At 45.0% G+C, this 18,613-nt stretch overlaps 1 protein-coding gene across 5 annotated transcripts in view; it reads left to right on the top strand.

Annotated features, from left to right (window-relative positions):
- The first annotated feature begins 925 nt into the window (after positions 1 to 925).
- The window catches only part of ITCH (itchy E3 ubiquitin protein ligase), a 151,553-nt gene continuing 133,865 nt past the window's right edge, over positions 926 to 18,613 (top strand). For 2 of the 5 annotated variants that reach the window (XM_055104975.2, XM_055104974.2), the window contains exons 1-2: positions 926 to 2,779; positions 8,810 to 8,886. The gene's annotated coding sequence lies outside the window, so the exon portion shown is untranslated. The remainder of the gene's footprint in view (positions 2,780 to 8,809; positions 8,887 to 18,613) is intronic. The other 3 variants (XM_008957199.6, XM_003831820.5, XM_055104979.2) reach the window with 3 other exon arrangements.

The following is an 18,613-nucleotide window of genomic DNA, read 5'->3' on the forward strand; positions in this document are numbered from 1 at the left end:
AAGCAATTCTCCCACCCCAGCCTCCCGAGTAGCTGAGATTACAGGGGTGTGCCACCATGCGCAACTAATTTTTGCATTTTTTTTTTGAGACAGAGTCTTGCTCTGTGGCCCAGGATGGATGCAGTAGCACGATCTTGGCTCACTGCAACCTCCGCCTCCCAGGTCCAAGCAATTCTCTGCCTCAGCCTCCTGACTAGCTGGGATTACAGGCACCCGCCACCACGCCTGGCTAATTTTTGTATTTTTAGTAGAGATGGGGTTTCACCATGATAGCCAGGCTGGTCTTGAACTCCTGATCTCGTGATCTGCCCGCCTTGGCCTCCCAAAGTGCTGGGATTATAGGCGTGAGCCACCGTGTCCGGTCTAATTTTTGCATTTTTAGTAGAGACGGGGTTTCACCATGTTAGCCAGGCTGGTCTCGAACTCCTGACCTCAGTTGATCCATCCGCCTCGGCCTTCCAAACCATGCCCAACAAATTTTTGCATTTTTAGTAGAGACAAGATTTCACCATGTTGGCCAGGCTGGTCTCAAACTCCTGACCTCAGGTGATCCACCCGCCTCAGCCTCCCGAAGTGCTGGGATTATAGGAGTGAGCTACTGCGCCCAGCCTGGATGTTTCTTTTGTTGTTTGTTTTTTGAGACAGAGTCTCGCTGAGTCGCCCAGGCTGGAGTGCAATGGCGTGATCTTGGGTCACTGCAACCTCCCCTTCCTGGGTCAATCAATTATCGTGCTTCAGCCTCCCAAGTAGCTGGGATTACAGGCACCCGCCACCACACCTGGCTAATTTTTGTGTTTTTAGTAGGGAAGGGGTTTCACAAGGCTAGGCGTGGTGGCTCACCCAACTCTACTAAAAATACAAAAATTAGCCAGGCGTGATGGCATGCGCTTGTAGTCCCAGCTACTTGGGAGGCTGAGACAGAAGAATCACTTGAACCCAGGAGGCGAGCGGAGGTTGCAGTGAGCCAAGATTGCGCCACTGCACTCCAGCCTGGGCGACAGAGCAATACTCTGTCTCAAAAAAAAAAAAAAAAAAAAAAAGAGACGGGGTTTCACCATGTTGGCCAGACTGGTCTCAAACTCCTGACCTCAAGTGATTTGCCTGCCTTGGCCTCCCTAACTCCTGGGATTACAGGTGTAAGCCACTGACCCTAGCCAAGCCTAGGAGTCTGAGAACAGCCTGGGCAACACAGGGAGTCCACGTCTCTACAAAAATAAAAACAATTAGGCTAGTGTGGTGGCTTGAGCCTGGAGTCCCAGCTACTCAGGAAGCTGAGGTGAGAGGATCACTTGAGCCCAGGAGGTTGGCTGCAGTGAGCTATGATTGCACCGCTGCACTCCAGGTTGGGTGACAGAGCAAGACTCTGTCTCAAAAAAAAAAAAAAAAAGTCACTTTGAAAAATGTAAGTGACTTTCCAGATGGCAAAATACTATTTTCATTAGGAGGAAACAGGCTAAACAGTAATAGCAAAGGTCACTAAGTATTGAGCACTTAGTCATACCTCTGAGTCTCTGCTTGCATAGCCTATTATTTCTCACAAGCAATCCATGAAGAAGGTTAAGACAACGGACTTTCACACCAGACTGCCTGGGTTCTTATCAAGTATGTGACTTAGTTTATATATTTGTAAAATGGGGATAATAATGGTATTTCTGTAATAGGTTTGTTGTGAGAATAAAGGGAGCTTGGTATCAGCTCTTAGAATACCGGCCAGGCCACGTTGGCTCCACTAAGCTGTTGTCATCATCCCTAAGGGCACCCAGTTAAAAGGTAGAAAAGGGAGGATTTGAATCCGGTCAGTGTAACTCTCAAGTGTACATTTTTTTTCTTTTATTTTCTTTTTAACCACGGCCTTCAATGTACATTGTTAAAGGCTAAGCCAGGCCAGGTGCAGTGGCTCACATCTGTAATCTCAGCGATTGGGAGGCCCGAGGAGGGAGTATCGCTTGAGCCCAGGAGTTGGAGACCAGCCTGGGCAACATGGCGACACCGTGGCCCTATCCCCGCCCCATCCCATCCGCACCCCACCCCATCCCCATCTCTACAAAGAATAGAACAAAATTAGTCGGGTGTGGTGGTGCTCACCTGCTGTCCCAGCTACTCAGGAGGCCCAGGTGGGAGGCTCGCTTGAGCCCAGGAGTGTGAGGCTGTAGTGAGCTATGACTGCACCACTGCACTCCAGCCTGGGTGAAGGGTGAGACCTTATCTCAAAAAGAAGAAAAAAAAAGAAAAAGAAAAAAGAACAACTAAGTTATAAACTAACCTATATAGCCCATTGGTTCTCAAATTATGATTTCACTCGCTAGCAGTATCACTAGAGAGCTTGTTGGACATGCAAATTATCAGACCCTATCCTCCTATGCCAGATCTTCTGATCAGAAACTCTGGGGGTGGGGGTCAGCAGTGTAAGTTTTAATAAGCTCTCTAGGTGATTCTGATGCACACCATAGTTTGAGAATCACAGTCCTTATAGGCTCTGGTGGGCGGGGTGTTAAAAAAAAAAAAAAGCCTGGAGGTGCTGGGAGCCGCTCGCGCCCATCTCATCTGGAGCTGAGGAAAACTGGGATTTAACTGATTTACCACCGCAGCCAGCTCTTCAAGCCAGGGGCGGGCCGGACGGCTGGCGCGCAAGGCCTGCTGGGGCTTGTAGTCTAGACCACTTCCGCGCTCAGGCGCCTGCGCTTTAGCTGCTAACTCGCTCTAGTAGCTGTGGTCGGGGCTCGGGACCGGCTGCCATCTTAGTCTAGGGACTGAGGAGTCGCCGCCGCCCCGAGTCCCGGTAAACACCCGTGGGCGAACTCGGGGCAGTTCTCGGGAGAGGGAGGGAGTCCGGATGAGAATGTTCGGGGAGAACTAGGGTAGAGGAGTGGGACGCGCGGGTCGGGACCCCAGAGCCGCGGCTGCTCCTTCTTCCAGAGCCGGTGTCTGTCGGGGGCGCGGGGAGCTCGGGCTACTGGCCCGGGCCGGGCGGTGGGGGTGGGTTGTCTGGACGTTCGGAGGGATCAATGTCTGGCACAGGCTCCCGGAGGCCTTCGCCTCGCGGGCTCCAAGTTGTGAAAGGGCTGGGCCACGACGGGCGTGGGAACCGTCCGGCCCCTCGCCCCTCAGCCCCGCCTGGGGCCACTCTCCAGCGGTTCGGCCTACGCGCGGGGCCTGGCGGCCGGGGCCGGCGCGGGCGACGTGGCCCTGTGAGGGGCGGCGGCCGGGTCCCCCGCCACCCAGCTGGCCTTCTCGAGACTTTTCCGAGCCCCCAGTCGCTAGAAGGGCCCAGCACAGCGGCTGCCTCCCCTTCTCTCTCCCACTCGCCTCCTCCTTCCATTGTCCCCCCGGCGTGGTGGTCCCGGCTCCGGCGCCCTCCCCGACGTCCGCCACCGTCGTGGCGGCGCCGACTTTTGCAGACGTGGAGCTGTCACTGCCCTTCCTCCGGAGAGTGCCCTTTTCTTTAGCAGAGAAAAGAAAAAAGTAGCCGTTGAACGTATTCTAAGGGTCGAAACATGATGACATGACTTTTAAGTGGAGAACTCAAGTTTTCCAAGACAGTTCCCGTCCGCGACAGAAAAGAGAATCGCAGAATTTGTGCGCCCGAAGTAGACGCTGGGCCTAAAGTTAGTTGGACATGTAACCAGGTGAACTTGTAAAGGGCCAGGAATTCATTATCCCCAATTACAACGCAACCTTGTTTTCTTGGTTGTATTCGTATCCTAATCTTATTACATTTTCTGCCATTCTTCCACAGCTGCAGTATACTTGGTTTGGAGTGGGGGATGGGGAATTGTGGGATTTTTGCCTTGAAAATTAGTAAGACCCTGGAGCCAGCCACCCACTTAGGTGGGTTCTCCTGCATCTTTTCCTGATAGAATTCGATCTTCAGGAAGTATGTAAAGGCAGTGTATTTCCATTCTCAAAATCGGCTAAGGAATGGTTTATCAGTTGAGGTGAAGTTCTCATGGCAGATCTGCTGAGAGCTTGCTATGTGTATTTACAGGTTTATTTAAGCTACGATTTATTTTTAAGATTAAGAAATGGGCCGAGTGCTGTGTGTGGCTCACGCCTGTAATCCCAGCACTTTGGGAGGCCGAGGCGGGCAGATCATGAGGTCAGGAGTTCGAGACCATCCTGGCCAACATGGTGAAACCCCGTCTCTACTAAAAATACAAAAAAAAAAAAAAAAATCCTGGGCGTGGTGGCGCCCGCCTGTAGTCCCAGCTACTAGGGAGGCTGAGGCAGGAGAATGGCTTGAACCCGGGAGGTGGAGGCTGCAGTGAGCCGAGATCTCGCTGCTGCACTCCAGCCTGGGCGACAGAGCGAGACTCCGTCTCAAAAAAAAAAAAAAAAAAAAAAAAAAAAGCAATGGGATGGGTGTGGTGGCTCACGCCTGTAATCCCAGCAATTTGGGAGGCTGAGGTGGGCGGATTACGTGAGCCCAGGAATTGGAGGTCAGCCTGGGCAACATCGTGAAACCCCGTCTCTACAAAAAATACAAAGATTTGCCGGGTGTGGTGGCGGGCGCCTGTGGTCCCAGATACTCAGGAGGCTGAGGTGGGGGAATTACCTGATTCCGGGGGGTCGAGGCTGCGGTGAGCTGTTACCGTTGCCACTGCATTCCAGCCTGGGTGACAGAGTGAGACCCTGTCTCAAAAAATAAAAAAAAAAATTTAGAAATGAAGGTGGAAATTCTACTGCTTCTTTGAACCGTGAATTTAAGTTTTGTGAGTCCAAAAGGAATTCCATTACATTCAGCATACAGGTCAAGTCACCAAGGATATGATATGAAATTAAAAAAATGAGTACAGACTACTTCTTCAGTGTATTCTAGAATCAAACATTTCTACATTCTTTAGAAAAAAATACATCTTTTTTTGTTTGTTTGAGACGGAATCTAACTGTGTCACCCAGGCTGGAGTACAGTGGTGTGATCTCGGCTTACTGTAACCTCCGCCTCCCGGGTTCCAGCAATTCTCCTGCCTCAGCCTCCCTAGTAGCTGGGACTACAGGCGCATGCCACCACTCCCGGTAATTTTTTTGTATTTTTTAGTAGAGATGGGTTTTCACCATATTGGCTAGGCTGGTCTTGAACTCCTGACCTCGTGATCCACCTGCCTTGGCCTCCCAAAGTGCTGGGTTTACAGACATGAGCCGCCACTCCTGGCCCTAAAAAATACATCTTTTCACTTATTGGGAGAGGCAGACAAACCAGTAGTCCCCAAATTTGACCATTAGAATAATTAGGAGAGCTTAGAAATTCCAGGGTCTTACCTTCTGAGATGGATTTAGTAGGTCTGGGTTGGCTTCAACCAATTTATTTTTAACACATGCCTTAGGTAATTCTGATGGTCTTGGAAACCACTGAGGGCAAATGGTACTGTAGACTTACCAAGGAAAGGTCGAAAAGCTTTGAGACGAAAGAGGAAGTGACCAATTCTGTGTGTGTGGCTGGGTGGAGGATTGGTTAGAAGAGGCAAGATTTGCCCCGAACCCACATTGGGTCTTAGATGAAGAGTAGGAGTGTGAAAAGGGCGGGGAAAGAGAAGGACAGGGTAGGCTGAGTGAATGCCTTAATGCTCTGTGTAAATTCAGAGGATTATGGAACAAAAAGGGTTCAGGGAGTATGGAGTGGAATGGGGAAGGAGAGCATTTTGAAACGCAAGGTCAGAAAGGTTAAAGGAAGCAAGTATATGAAAAGTGATTTTTTGTTGTTGAGACTGGGTCTCACCCAGTCACGCAGGATGGAGTGCAGTGACAGGACCTCCAGAGCTCAAGTGATCTTCCCACCCCAGCCTCCCTGAGTAGCTGGGACAACAGGCATGCATTAGCATGCCTGGCTAATTTTTAAAATTTTTTTGTAGAGAAAGGTTCTCTTTACGTTGTCCAGTCTGGTCTTGAACTCCTGTGTTCAAGTGGTCCTCCCACCTTGGCCTCCTAAAGTGTTGGGATTACAGGTGTAAGCTACTGTGCTCTGGCTAAAAATTTTAAGTATAATGCTAAAAATTTGGAATTTTATGTTGGTAGAAATAGATACAGGGCTGGGCTCAGTGCCTCACACCTGTAATCCCAACAGTTTGGGAGGCTGAGGCGGGTGAATCGCTTGAGCTCAGGAGTTCGAGACCAGCCTGGGCAACATGGTGATATCCCGTCTTTACCAAAAGGAAGGAAAAAAAAAAGAAATAGATGCAGATTTTTCGACAGGGAAATGATGTGAGTACATATGTGTTTTAGGAAAATTGCTGTGTACTGCAGGACAAAGATAGGTATCAAAAAACAAAAAAAGAAAGATTGCTCTGGTGATGAGCGAAAGGATGAAGGAGTAGCTATTGCAGAAGTCTAGTTGAGAAGTGACAAAGCCTGACCTTGGAGAGAGGTTGTGGGGATGATCAAAGGATTGGATTTAGCTTTTTACTAGTGCAATATTGTTGCCATATTTTTAGATGAGGACTTTTTTTTAGAGCTAATCTGGGTAAAGGGCTCCTTTTCTGTCAAAAGAACCCATTAGCAAGTCTGAATAATATTGCCAGGTTATATATGTCATGTATAGTATGAGAGTGAATTGTTCATTAGCATCTTTGAGAAATTAGAACTATGTCAGGTGTAATTTGGAAGAGAACTTGAAGTTTGTTATTGTTACTATTTTTGAGATGGAGTCTTGCTCGGCCACGCAGGCTGGAGTGCAGTGATGTGATCTCGGCTCACTGCAACCTCCACCTCCCGGGTTCAAGCGATTCGTGTGCCGCTGCCTCCCAAGTAGCTGGAATTACAGGTGCATGCCACCAAGCCTGGCTAATTTAGAACTTGGAGTTTGGACTGAAATTTATGCCTCTCAGAAGTATTGATCTAGGCTTGTTGGGAGTGTTTTTCTCTCAGCCTGTAGAAACTTGCTCATTGAGTTTTAGAGTTGGGAGAAGTTACAGAGATTATCTAGTCCATAATGGCAAATATATTTTGGTTTATTGGCCAGCTCTAATTGGAAGCTGCCAGAAGCACTGTGTTTGGAAGGATTCTGGTTGTAGGTGCTCTGAGAAATTGTATTATGGTTGATCAGTGATGTCTCCTGTGGACAGTTACCTAGTAGGTAGTAGACATGTGCCAGATATATGCTATTCTTAGATAACTCCAATCTCTTAGTTTTCTGTTTTGTTGTTGTTTGTTTGTTTTAAAGGTTAAATAATTTACCTGAAACTAGTTAAGAGTAGGAACTAGAGCTAGAACTAGGTTTTGTAACTCTGGGACTGGTATTCTCTGGTTTACCAAGATCAATGTGCACTACTGAAGAGCTTCTGGTATTAGACTAGAAAAAGAAAAGGGAGATTTTTAGCCTATGCGTCTTGACTGTTTAGGCAAGAGTTTAACAAGGAATTTTGGCTTAGGAGTAAGTTTTGTTGTATTCATTCTGTCTTAAGAAATTTGTGTTAGGGCTGGGCGCGGTGGCTCATGCCTGTAATCCCAGCATTTTGGGAGGCTGAAGCGGGCAGATCACGAGGTCAGGAGATCGAGACCATCCTGGCCAATGTGGTGAAACCCCATCTCTACTAAAATACAAAAAATTAGCTGGGTGTGGTGGCATGCGCCTGTAGTACCAGCTACTTGGGAGGCTGAGGCAGGAGAACCGCTTGAACCTGGGAGGCGGAGGTTGCAGTGAGCTGAGATTGTGCCACTGCACTCCAGCCTGGCAACAAGAATGAGACTCTGTCTCAAAAGAAAAAAAAAATTCGTGTTAGTACTGATAGGAAATAGTCATCTGTTTTGTTGTTTTGCCACTTTCTTTCTTGTTGCCTAAGTCTCTGTTTTGGGTTTTGGACATTGGTTTCCTTTATAAGAATTAAGACAAAAGTATGTAAGGTTTTTTTTTTGTATTTATAGTACTTAGCCAAATTATGGGCCCATAATAAGCACTCGGTAAAGGCATGTTGACTTTTATGGCTGTAAATGATACTGGCTTTGAGTCAATATAAATTAGTTAGGGGGTTCACAGAATTGAATTGCAGCATTCTCTGGTTGGGAGGTTGGCTTTCAGCTAAAAACGTTAAGTTGGAAACTATCCTCACAACTAGAAGCAGTTAACCAGAAGCTGTTCCTGCCTCTATCCTCCTCCAGTCTAGCAGTGTACTGTCCTTGAAAAACTGCTGCCAGCTCAGCTTTTTTGCTTCTTTTCAGAACTGACTATATCCAGATCCTTGGTGTGCGTTTTCTTTTCCTGTCCCTAGGAGTCTCCAAGTTGCAGGGACTATCATTATGGTGACCCTTATAGGCTGGTGTATTTATATGGCCATTCTCATTTTGCCAGATAGCCGTCATACTCAGATTGGTATCTTCCCATAATACGTATGAATCATTTTCCCTCAGTTCTTTCTTTTGTCCTGTCTGCTCCATTAAAAATTGTCTATCCCATGAAATTTTTAAAAGAGACTTTGTGCTTTTAGAGTCGCAAGGTCATTGCAGATCTGATGTGTTTAACTATAGAAGTCAGCTGGGTGTGGCGGCTCACGCCTGTAATCCCAGCACTTTGGGAGGCTGAGGTGGGTGGATCACGAGGTCAGGAGTTCAAGACCAGCCTGACCAATGTGGTGAAACCCCATCTCTACTAAAAATACAAAAGTTAGCCAGGCATGGGGGTGCACGCCCGTAGTGTAGTCCCAGCTACTCAGGAGGCTGAGGCAGGAGAATCGCTTGAACCCAGGAGGCGGAGGTTGGAGAGAGCCAATATCATGCCACTGCACTCTAACCTGGCGACAGAGCAAGACTCCATCTCAAAAACAAACAAACAAACAAACAAATATAGAAGTAATGTGTTAATGGACTCTCCTTCCTTTCTCAGGTACCATGCATTTCACAGTGGCCTTGTGGAGACAACGCCTTAACCCAAGGAAGTGACTCAAACTGTGAGAACTTCAGGTATGGTGTCATCCTGTGAGAGAAATTGGGGGCAAGAGTGATGCAGTGGCCAAGCTCTGGTCTTATACCTGCTGTGAGGAGAGAGCAGTGTTGATGCTAACTGCATCAGTTGGTTGAACATATAGGCAGCTTCACTTGGTTCTGAAACCCAAAGCTGCCTCTGCAGGGATTAGCCTGTGAGCCACACTGTGCTCTTAATTTGGGTTTTCTGACTTTTCTGTTTTTGTAGATCCCTTATACATATGCATACCTTTTCTATTTGTGTTGTTTTATACACGTTTATCTCTGTATACTATCTAGACATGTGCATGTGTAGGATTAAGAGGTGGGTAATGAAAAAGAAGACAACATGGCCAGGTGCAGTGGCTCATGCCTGTAATTCCAGCACTTTGGGGGCGAAGGTGGGAGGATCACTTGAACCCAAGAGTTTGAGACCAGCCTGGACAACATGGCGAGACCCTGACTCCACACAAAATAAAAAAAAATCAGCTGGTGTGGTGGCGTGTACCTGTAATCCTAGCTGATTGGGAGGGTGACATGGGAGGATCACTTGAGCCAGGAGGTTGAGGCTGCAGTAAGCCATGATCACGCCACTGCACTCCAGCCTGGCTGACAGAGTGAGACCCTGTCTTGGAAAAAAAAAAAAAAGACAACATGGTTCAGTGCAGAAAGAATAGAGGACTTGGAAAGAAAAGATCTGGGTTCCGATTTGATTTTGCCACTGACAAGCTGTGTGACTTTCGGCGAGTTATTTAATCTTGCCAGACCTCAGTTTATACATCTGTAAAATAGGTAAGTATTGATTCCTGTCTCCATCCCTGGCATTGTTGTGTGGATCAAATAAAATAATACCTATTAAATCTTTAGAAAAGGAAATGAATTCATGACTTAAAATGTTATCTTGGCCAGGCACGGTGGCTCATGCCTGTAATCCCAGCACTTTGGGAGGCCAAGGTGGGCGGATCACTTGAGGTCAGGAGTTTGAAACCAGTCTGGTCAACATGGTGAAACTCCATCTCTACTAAGAGTACAAAAATTAGCAGGGTGTGATGTCATGTGCCTGTATTCCCAGTTACTTGGGTGGCTGAGGCAGGAGAATCATTTGAACCCAGGAGGTGGACACTGCAATAAGCCAAGATCGTGCCACTATACTCCAGCCTGGGCAACAGAGTGAGAGTCTGTCTCAAAAAAAAAAAAAAAAGAAAAGAAATGTTATCTAGATCCACAAGGTGAGAGAAGTTGACAGTAGTATTGTGAAGGAAAACATGAGGACAAGACATATCACTTTAAAAGGTCAGGAGAGAAGGAAGACTACTGGATAAGAAAAAAAAGTAGAACATAAAGTTAAGCAGTAAGAGAATAGGGAGTGAATGAAGTTGAGCAGGTGAATTGTTAGATAAGAAAGCTGAGGCTGGGCGCGGTGGCTCACGCCTGTAATTCCAGCACTTTGGGAGGCCGAGGCGGGCGGATCACGAGGTCAGGAGATCGAGACCATCCTGGCTAACAAGGTGAAACCCCATCTCTACTAAAAGTACAAAAAATTAGCCGGGTGTGGTGGCGGGCGCCTGTAGTCCCAGCTACTCAGGAGGCTGAGGCAGGAGAATGGTGTGAACCTGGGAGGCAGAGCTTGGGGTGAGCCGAGATCACACCACTGCACTCCAGCCTGGGCAACAGAGCCAGACTCCGTCTCAAAAAAAAAAAAAAAAAAACTGAATAGGAAGATACTGGTAAAATAGAACTAACATATGATCCAGCATTGCCACTTTTGGGTATATATCCAAAGGAAATAAAATCACTTCTTTTTTTTTTTTTTTTTTTTTTGAGATGGAGTCTTCCCCTCCCCAGGCTAGAGTGCAATGGCACCATCTTGGCTCACTGCAGCTTCTGCCCCCTGGGTTCAAGTGATTCTCTTGTCTCAGCCTCCTGAGTAGCTGGGACTCGGGAGGCCAGGCGTGCACCCACCACACCTGGCTAATTTTGTATTTTCAGTAGAGACGGGGTTTCACCACATTGGCCAGGCTGCTCTTGAACTCCTGACCTCAGGTGATCTGCCCGCCTCTGCCTCCCAAAGTGCTGGGATTATAGGCGTGAGCCACTGAGCCCGGTCCTGTTCTTTTTTATAATCGAGAAAGGAAGGAGGTGGTGGAATGATTTGTGATAGCTACTATAAAGCAATTTTAAAAATATTTAAAAGTATTATTAAAGTATTTAAAATATCTTTAAAATATTTCTCAGCATATCCATTTCATCTCAAGCTCACAAAGCAGTTCTTTGTGGAAAGGTATTTGAGCCAACATTCAGGAAACCTGCGTTCTACCATTGGTATTACTGGTCACTTAAATTCTGTGATCTTGGGCAGCTCACTTAAATCTCCCGGGGCCTGGTTTCCTCACTTACCTATTGAATGTTTTGAATATGATTTCTCAGGTTCTTTCCAGCTCACTCTATTATATTCTGTGCTTTATGTGCTAACTCACTGATTTTTCATGGCTTTGTTGACATCACAATATATGACTGATATCAGAAATATCTTATAATAAGGCTTCGGCCGGCCGCGGTGGCTCACCCCTGTAATCCTAGCACTTTGGGAGGCTGAGGCGGGTGGATCACGAGGTCAGAAGATCGAGACCATCCTGACTAACATGGTGAAACCCCGTCTCTACTAAAAATACAAAAATTAGCTGGGCGTGGTGGCGGGTGCCTGTAGTCCCAGTCTGGAGGCTGAGGCAGGAGAATGGCGTGAACCTGGGAGGCGGAGCTTGCAGTGAGCCGAGTTCACGCCACTGCACTCCAGCCTGGGCGACAGAGTGACAGAGGGATACTTTGTCTCAAAAAAAAAAAAAAGGGGCTTCATAATATCTGATGCTTTATAAATGAGAAACCATGTTATTTTAAGTTCTACTTTTTTTTTTTTTTTTTTGAGAGGGAGTCTAACTCTGTCACCCACCCAGGCTGGAGTGCAGTGGCGCAATCTCAGCTCACTGCAACCTCCGCCTCTCGGGTTCAAACAATTCTCCTGCCTCAGCCTCCTGAGTAGCTGGGATTACAGGCACCCGCCACCATGCCTGGCTAATTTTTTGTATTTTTAGTAGAGATGGGGTTTCACCGTGTTAGCCAGGATGGTCTCGATCTCCTGACCTCGTGATCTGCCTGCCTCAGCCTCTCAATGTGCTGGGATTACAGGCGTGAGCCACCGTACCCGGCCTTTTAAGTTCTACTTTAAACATTGGCACTGAGAGACCTGTAGGAAACATAAGTATATAAAGTTTAAGTTTGTAATATTTGACAAGGATCTGTTGAGCTGCTATTGTGCTAGGTTCCAAGGGGTACTCAAATATAAAACTCCTGGTTTAAGGATTTTGTCAGGAAAACAGACTTCCTTGCCAGTGATTGATTATTATAAAAAGGAAGTTGGTAAATGTTACAAGAGTTTCATTGCATTGCAATTTAAGAAATTAAGTTCACATTTTTTGGTTCCTTTAACATAATTGAATGTATTCCTTTTTTTTTTTTTTTTGAGACGGAGTTTTTCTCTTGTTGCTGAGGCTGGAGTGCAATGGTGCAATCTCAGCTCACTGCAGCCTCCACCCACTGGGTTCAAGCGATTCTCCTGCCTGAGTCTCCCAAGTAGCTGGGATTATAGGCATGTGCCACCACGCCCAGCTAATTTTGTATTTTTACTAGAGATGGGGTTTCACTGTGTTGGTGAGGCTGATCTTGAACTCCTGACCTCAAATAATCCACCTGCCTCGACCTCCCAAAGGTCTGGATTACAGGCATAAGCCACTGCACCTGGCCAAATGTATTTTTTTTTTTTTTTTGAGGCAGAGTCTTGTTCTCGCCCAGGCTGGAGTGCAGTGGCGTAATCTTGGCTCACTGCAACCTCCGTCTCCTGGGTTCAAGCCATTCTCCTGCCTCAGCCTCCTGGGTAGCTGGGATTACAGGTCCCTGCCACCATGGCCAACTAATTTTTATATTTTTACTAGAGATGGGGTTTCACCATATTGGCCAGGCTGGTCTCGAACTCCTGACTTCAGGTGATCCGCCTGCCTTGGCCTCCCAAAGTGCTGGAATTATAGGCATTCGGCCTAACATAATTGAATGTATTTTAAGTGCTGCTGTATGCTAGACATTGCAGGGACTTATGGTGAAAAAGCAGTCTCTGCCCTCCAGCAACTCGCATTTTTTTTTTCCATGTCTGGAAATTGCTTACCCTAATAGATCTATCCTTCTGTCCCAGAAAAGAGAAGAATTTTAATACTACGTCGTCACTTACAGGTTAAGAATTCGTCTACATATTGAGCTTAACTCACTCCAGAAATATCTACTAACTTGCTTGCTTTCTGAGAAAATGTTTATTATTTTACTGGATTCCGCAACCTTTTCTTTGTCAGTTACAAGAGAACATTGTTTTTTTTATTTTTTTTTAAGATGCTGTCTTGCTTTGTCGCCAGGCTGGAGTGCAGTGGCACAGTCTCGGCTGACTGTAATCTCCGTCTCCCAGGTTAAAGCGATTCCCCTGCCTCAGCCTCCCATGTAGCTGGGACTACAGGTGCCCACCACCACGCCTGGCTAATTTTTTGTATTTTAGTAGAGACGAGGTTTCACCATGTTGGCCAGGATGGACTTTTTATTTTTTATTTTTTTAAGACAAGATAAGCTCCAGAAATAACCATCTGCATTTAGGTGAACTTTGATTTGCTTGTTAGGCCTTCATTCGTGCAAAGAAAGAGTAGGTTCTACAATTTTGTCTTGATTATTTTTCCAAATAATCAAATTTAGTTGGTCACAAAGGAAAGGATTTTAGTCTAAAGGATTATATTGTAGGAGTTAACAGTATTTACTGGAGTTAGGTTGATTTTGAATTTTGACTCTACTGTGTATTGGTGGTATGATCTTGGCCAACTTGCCTAACTTCTTTGTGCCTTAGTTTTCTCATCTGTAAATTGGGAATAGTAATACCATATATACATAGGTATTATGTGTTTCTGCTTGAACAAGACTTGGCTCACAGTGTGAAGTGTTAGTCGTTGTTTTCATTATCATCATTACCATCAACCTTATCTTTCTTAAAGTTATGATCTGAGTTCATTAATCATTCAGTAAACCTATTTAGGCTGAGCATTGTAAATTTAAATGCCTGCAAGGGCTGGATGAACATTTAGTAAGTAATGACAGATCAGATTGGGACTTTAAGTGAACTAGGGAATTCATTCCCCTCCAAGGGAGCAGCTGTTAAAGCAGCTTTGGCTTACAATTTTTTTTTTTTTTTTTTTTTGAGACAGAGTTTCACTTTTGTTGCCCAGGCTGGAGTGCGGTGGCATGATCTTGGCTCACTGCAACCTCAACCTCTGCCTCCCGGGTTCAAGCAATTCTCCTGCCTCAGCCTCCCAAGTAGCTGGAATTACAGGTGCTCTCCACCACGCCTGGCTAATTTTTTGTATTTTTAGTAGAGATAGGGTTTCATCATTTTGGCCAGGCTGGTGTTGAACTCTTGACCTCAAGTGATCCACCAGCCTCGGCCTCCCAAAGTGCTGGGATTACAGGTGTCAGCCACCACGCCTGGCGTGATTTTTTTTTTTTTTTTTTCGAGACAGAATCTCGCTCTTGTTGCCCCAGCTGGAGTGCAATGGCGCAATCTCGGCTTACCACAACCTCTGCTCTCCGGGTTCAAGCAATTCTCCTGCCTCAGCCTCCCAAGTAGCTGGGTTTACAGGTGTGTGCCACCACGCCTGGCTAATTTTGTATTTTTAGCAGAGACGAGGTTTCTCCATGTTGGTCAGGCTGGTCTGGAACTTCCGACCTCAGGTGATCCGCCTGCCTCGGCCTCCCAAAATGCTGAGATTACAGGCGTGAGCCACCGCACCTGGCCTTTTTTTTTTTTTTTTCAATGGAGGTAAAAGTAAGTATGTGAGGTTATGTATATGTTATTTAGCTCGATTTAGCCATTCCACAACGTGTACATATTTTAAAACATGTTATGGGCTGGTCATGGTGGCTCATGCCATAATCCCAGCACTTTGAGAGGCTAAGGCAGGAGGATCTCTTGAGGCCAGGAGTTTGAGACCAGCCTGGATAACATAGTGAGACCCCGTCTTTATTTTATTTCAATAAATAAATAAAACCTGTTTTACATGATAAATATATACCTTTTTTGTCAATTAAAATAATTTAAAAATACTACTTAAGGTCTTGGGAATACACTCACAATGTATTGGTAGTTAAAATTTTTTTTTTTTTTTTTTTTTTTTTTTTTTTTTACCAGTTGCTGTGGCTCACGTCTATAATCCCAGCACTTTGGGAGGCCAAGGTGATAGGATTGCTTGAGCCTCGGAGTTTGAGACCAGCTTGAGCAACATAGCGAGATCCCGTCATTATATTTTTCAAAATTAAAAAGAAAGTTTTCAGAAGGTTAAAAAAAAAATTGAGGCAAAATTCACTACTTTAAAGTGTACAATTCAGTGTTGGCTTACTATTGACCTTGGGGAGAGTGCAGACCAAGTGCAGACTGAACATCTTAATTTTTTTCTAAGGAGAAGCTAGAAATCAAGATTTTGTAAGAAATTTTTATTGTTAAATGTTGGCAACTTATGAATTCATAGTGTAAACACTGTGGGCCAAACAAATTACCACTGTGGGCAGAATTTGTCTTGTGGCTTGCCGCTTTACAACCTCTGATCTGGGGCTTGACTTTCTGCAGCATAACCCATGTTCTCTGCCCTCTGAGAAGAAAGTTCTTACCCACATAAAGATTTAACCAGCCTCGGCAGCATGGTGAAACACTGTCTCTACAAAAAAGCCTCATAAAAATCAGCCAGGCATGATGGTGGTTGTGCGCCTGTTGTCCCAGCTGAAGTGCAAGCGTCGCTTAAGCCCAGGAGGTTGAGGCTGCAGTGAGCTCATGTCGCTGCACTGATATCATGTCACTGATATGTCACTGCACTCTAGTCTGGGCAACAGAGTGTGACCCTGTCTCAAAAATAAATAAATAAATAAATAAAACAGTTCAAACAATACCTCAAAGCAGTCTAGTACTGAATGAGAGGTATGTAGAATAATTATTAAGGCAGATAGAAGGAGGGAAGTTAGTTATTCAGAATATGCCAAGGTGCAGAGGCAGGAATGGACTTCAGGGGGTGGAGTTTAATTTTAGAGGATTTGTGTGAGCCTGGTAATAGGCAAAAGTTTTGAAAATTTGAGAAGAGTCAAGCCTCTTATTTTGAATAACCTTGAGACCTATTGGCTGATAGGATTAAATGGTATTTTGTGAAGATTTATTTGGCAAAATTGAGGTCTGTAGTATTTACTATGGTTGGAGGCAGGGAGACTAGGCTATGGAGGTGTCAGTGGGAATGAAAATAAAGGGGGAAAAGCTTGTATAAGAGACAAAAGATTGCATTAAAGAGGGCCAATTTTGAAAGCTTTTTCTCTATTGACTTTTGTACAAACTGGGATATGGGAAGATATTGTGTACAGGCTATATTCCTCTTTTCATGTTGTGAATCTTGCTTTATCCCTTACTCAGTCCCAACAGTGTCCTTGTTGATGGATTACATACGTTTTCTTACGATTTCCCAGCTTGCACAAGTAGAATAGAAAGAAAAACCAGGCCAGGCATGGTGGCTTACACCTGTAATCCCAGCACTTTGAGAGGCTGAGGTGGGTGGATCACTTGAGGCTGGAGTTTGAGACCAGCCTGGCCAACAGGGCGAAACCTCGTGTCTACTAAAAATATAAAAAATTAGCCGGGTGTGGTGTTACACTCCTGTAGTCCTAGCTACTTGGGAGGCTGAGGCATGAGTATTGCTGGAAACCGGGAGGCGGAGGTTGCAATGAGCCGAGATTGAACTGCTGCACTTCAGCCTGGGCGACAGAGCGAGACCCTGTCTCAAAAAGAAAAAACCACCAAAGTAGTGTAATTGCTCATCACATTTCTTGTTTGGGGTTTTTGGTTATCTCGGTTAACCTCTGGTATATTTCATTAGACCTTAGTTTGTACATTTAATTTTCATATTTACCAAGGTTTGGAAACAATGACAAATGGCTTGCTCTTAGAAAGATGTAGAATTTTGCTGCAGAAACTTGAGATAACTGATATGGCTGGGCGCGGTGGCTTACACCTGTAATCCCAGCACTTTGAGAGTCCAAGGCGGGCAGATCGCTTGAGCCCAGGTATTCACGACCAGCCTGGGCAACATGGAGAAACCCTGTCTCTACGAAAAACTCAAAAAATTAGTTGGGCATGGTGGCGTGTGCGCCTGTAGTCCCAGCTACCCAGGAGGCTGAGGTGGGAGGATTACCTGGTCCCGGGAGGTCAAGACTGCAGTGATTTACCTGTGATTGTATCACAGTACTCCAGCCTAGGCAACAGAGTGAGACCCTGTCTCAAAAAAAAAAAAAAAAAAATTATGATTCAGAATGTCTGAAGAAACCAATAAATGTGGAAAGGTAGAATATGTTCAGCATAACCTGAGAAAGTGATTTTTAGGATGTTATTTTCTAAATAAGATTTAGATTTTGTTCTGTTTATACTTCTCATGAAACTTTTTTTTTTTTTAACACACCTGGGAAGTTATTCCTTATTCTTGGCCAAATACAAAATGTCATTATTTTAGAGACTATAGTCTTTTTCGCAAGTAAGCTGAATAGTGTGTTAGGTATAGTCTGAGTATTAAGAATATCTGAGATCTGTATTAAAAACAGATGTAGGCCGGGCACAGTGGCTCACGCCTGTAATCCCAGCACTTTGGGAGGCCAAGGCGGGAGGATCACCTGAGGTCAGGAGTTCGAGAGCAGCCTGGCCAACATGGTGAAACCCCATCTGTACTAAAAATACCAAAAAAATTAGCCGGGTGGGGTGGTGGCGCACCTATAATCCCAGATACTCGGTGGGCTGAGGCTGGAGAATTGCTGAACCCAGGAGGCAGAGGTTGCAGTGAGCAGAGATTGCGCCATTGTACTCCAGCCTGGGCGATGAGCGAAACTCCGTCTCAAAAAAAAAAAGATGTTTAAAAAAAAAGAATATCTGAGATATAGCAAAGTTTTTCTCATGGATGAATAAAAATACTGAACTGGGCCTTTAAAAAAGTACAGAAAATTGCCTGTCATAGAAATGCAGCAGTAGGGTCAAATGAGCTAAATCTAAATCTCATTTAATGAAAAAGGCACTTTCCTTTTATTTTTGAAGGATGGTCTAACCTAGTTTTTGGAATTCATTTGTTCTGCAATTAAAAGAGATTTTTAGGTGGTTCATTTAATTATAGCTGTTTTGGAAATGGGAAGGAAAATAATGTGAGAGAGAGATTAACTGCATTTGCTTCTGTGGAAAGTCAGTCAGTAGTCAAAAGGAGATTCTGGATTATTTATTTGTTTATCTAAAAATATGGAACACTTGGTGAATTTTAACCATATCCTTGCTCAGAGGATGTACTAATCTCTGTGTTCTAATTTTTTAGTATATGTGCTGCTGAAGCAAACACACAGATTATTTTTTTCTGTTCTTAAGTTTTTTGGAAGAAAGCTATTTACTATAGGTCTTAATTAAAAACTATATTCTGTATATATTGAAATGTGCAGAACCCTGCTGCTGCTGTTTTTCGTTACCCAGAATGTTGCTTACATCTCTCTACTATCATCTTCTCTCCCTTTGTTTTAGCCCTTGGGGTTTATGTTTTTTTATTTCTTTATTTCATTTTTTTCTGAGGTTTCGGAAGGGAATGGAGAATGG

The sequence above is a fragment of the Pan paniscus genome, chromosome 21, assembly GCF_029289425.2.
Source record: "Pan paniscus chromosome 21, NHGRI_mPanPan1-v2.0_pri, whole genome shotgun sequence".
Lineage (NCBI taxonomy): Eukaryota > Metazoa > Chordata > Mammalia > Primates > Hominidae > Pan > Pan paniscus.